The sequence below is a fragment of the Chionomys nivalis genome, chromosome 3 (assembly GCF_950005125.1).
Source record: "Chionomys nivalis chromosome 3, mChiNiv1.1, whole genome shotgun sequence".
NCBI classification, from domain to species: Eukaryota; Metazoa; Chordata; class Mammalia; order Rodentia; family Cricetidae; genus Chionomys; species Chionomys nivalis.
This window is the reverse complement of record NC_080088.1, coordinates 8,337,378-8,340,750: the sequence shown is the minus strand read 5'-3', so window position 1 is coordinate 8,340,750 and position 3,373 is coordinate 8,337,378.

Here is a 3,373-nt window from a genome sequence, read left to right as displayed (position 1 = left end):
ATTAACCAATGAAAGCAACAGATTAATACAAGACCCACCTCCATCATGTACCACCAGCTGGCAATTTGGGAGCGGCATAAGCAGGGTGAGAGGGGCCACGGTCTGTGACATCACACCTCAGCGTAGACTACCAGGCAAAAGTTGAGGAATTGCCACTGTTAACTTTGGTGTGCTGGCGCCCTAGCTGATACCTGAAGCTGTTCATGATTTAATGTGACTCATTTGTTTCCTAGAAGGGAGTGGAAAGGCAGCGAGTGGTGATGGAGTTTCTTCAGGACCCGTGAGAAGCCTCCTCTCACTGACGAGAATGCCGAGGGTGAGGGCAAACATGGAAGACCCTGCTGGCGCTATGACTCGTGCTCATTCAACATGCTGGAGCCAACAGTGAATATTCATGGAGCACTCACGCGCACCGCACGCCACACCACACACTTTTCATAAAATAACACACCCGGAGCAGCCTATAGTAAGTGGCCGTCACAGAAGGGAAGTCAGGCCAGGTGGCAGCCCAGAACCTCACGGCCAGTGAGCAGTTGAGATGAGATCCAATATCAAACTCTCAAGCACCGTGTTTGCCCCTCTGTACTCGCTGAGCAATGGACCAGGCCCACAGGCGCTCCCATCACGTGCAGAATATACTTCAGTATCTGTGTGTGACTTAGGACCTCCTCCCCCAAGCTCTAAATTGTTTGTAGAGCGACTGTAATCCTATGCAACATCAGTGCTGTGCAGGTGTCGTGCGGCGCTGTGTGGGGACGGACAGGTGACAAAATGTGAAACGAGCCTGCGCATTTTCAGTAAGTGTGCAATGGCTACAGTTTCATTTAAATTGATTAATTTAGGAAGGGGGCACACAGAGGCCATAGCCTGCTTGAGGAGGAGGCTAGGAGACATTTTAGGAGTTGGTACTTTCCCTCAGCCCCAGGATTTCTCTTGTTGTTTCTGCTGTTGTACTTTATGGATGGCCAGAGAGTTTCTGGACAATTCTGCCTTTGCCTTCTATCTCAGTAAGGGAGTCCTGGAATTAATAGTGTGCAAGACCACACTGGGCCCCAGAGGCAATTTTAAAAACATGTTTTTAATCTGCCATCAGTTGACCCCATGGGTGAAGAACACACAGATATGAAGAGTCCACTGGCCTTGAGGCCCAGAACCCAAGAGCTGGTCCTCTAAAGACTGGATATTTCCTGCCACATCCTGGTAGGCCAGAGACTTGTCAGGCTTCCTTGGGTCAGCTGTCTTTCAGGGCCTGAGTGGTAGGGTAGCCGGCACTGAAGTCTGGACTAGCTCTGGACCTTCTGTTCTCCAAGCTGAGGGCTTGTGGGTCATGCCTCCATCAGACACACACCCAGATGCCTTCTACCTGTCTAAAACTTGGCACAGGCCACACTGCTTTCAGGGAAGTCTTGCAAGGTAGAGCGACTTGTTCTGCAGAGAGAGACAGGCATGCGGCAGATAGACAAGAGGACGTGCTCCCGACCTCCTCTCCAAGTCTTCTGTAACTTTCTGAGATACGTCTTTGACTCTTTGGTGTGAACCATTTCACCCAGATGAGTGTCTGTCATTTTAGCCCTTTGGAGTCCCTTGTCTAAACATCCTGTGCGAAGATCTGGGTTTGCACAGACTCAACTGCAGCACAGCAGCAGAGAACTAACATCATACTGCAGAGGGGAACCATCAACCATTACCCCAGACAAGTGCAACAAACAGACGGATAGACAACGTTCCTCCCGTGTTCCAGGTGTTCAAATGGAGAAAACAAGTCTTTGGCGGATATGTGAGTTCATCGACGTGTCCGGCAATCTGTATACTTATTGTAGTCTGCCAAGCGGAACAACAGGTATGATGACATTCATAACACACTGTTGCTCCTCAACCCATCTGATCGTATTCAGAAACCGAACTAGAGAGTTTAACTGGTATGTGCTACCCGCTGCAGCCTGCGCATCATCAGGCCCATCATCTCAGACACGCTTCTGGAGAAGGGCATGTTTGGGAGGTACCATTCCGAACATCTAGAGCTCCTTGGGGTAACCATTGACAAGTGGTAACTCACTCCATAGAGCTGAGAGACACTATGGGGATTGACTGTCTCTGTTTTTTATGTATTCCACTTATACCCTCAGGAGTTGGAGAGAGGAGCATGAGATCGCTGAGTTCCATGAAGACAAATGTTCGTCAAAACATAGTTTATTACCCTACTGACCGTAAATACTTTCCCTGATCGAAAGTGGTACTAGGCCCACTTTCTAATCCTCCAAAGATCTAGGTACACATGTACCTGGTCAGTGGAAGACAGCTGTTTTGGGGAGGAGCATGACGAAGATTTATTATATCTACTTTGATCTTACTGTGGGTTCCTTCATTCAAGGGACTCTGGGGCTGTGACTCAAACTCTAGGTTTGGAATTGAGAGTCTCTCTTCCAGTGGTCAAGCCCATGCGTCTGTTTATCAGACCCGTGTGGGCTCTTTAATGCTTTTGCACCTAGAAGCCGTATCTATAATCAAGTTAGCCCCAGCCAGAGCACGCTGATTTTGTTCAGTCTCTGTTTCCTTACATCTCTCTTGATTCACTGTCTGGGAGGCCTGGAAGGAGACTGGTTGCAAGTTCACACCTTAGCTACAAAGGAGTCTAGTGAGGGTCACAGAGATAACATTTTTAGTTTCAGTCATAGAAAGCAAAGTCTGTCAATCTCCATCAAAACTTATGTTCTGGGAAAACAAGTTCTGATTTCTATTCTGAACACAGTAAGAAGTTTCCACAGCCTTTACCTAAAAACAGTAATACTAAAATTATGTGTGTATATGTGTGTGCGTGTGAGTGCACATTTGTAGATCAGGGGATAATTTTGGAGAGTTGGTTCTCTCCTTCCATCATGTGGGACTCGGGTATTGAATTCGGGTCATCAGGCATGGCAGCAAGTACCTTTATCTGCTGAGCTAATCGTACTGGTCCCTACCTCTTCTATTGCTTAATAACCACGAGGTTTCAGAAATTAATCTCATCCCAAAAGGTAACCCATGATTTCTTCAAACGAAGTTTAACAATATAGTCCCCCTTGCCAGTGATTTATTCAGACAACCAGACGTAAGTTAGCACATGCTGTTCCTCTGAACACAGAGCTTGGCTCAGGGATGGGGCATCTGCTCTTTTAAAGAGCAACAGAGAGCACCTGTCCTGCAGATCCTGGGGAAATATTTCCCTGTTTGAGAAAGCAGAAGAAAGAAAGCAACAGAAACATGTACGGGGTGTGGTATCTGCCCATCTCTCGACACAGGGTGACGGGGAGGCCCGGGACATTACTGGAGATACTAGACCAGATCCACTGGAGTAAACCATCTCTGAAGCTTAGTTTATTTGTAGATCTGCAAT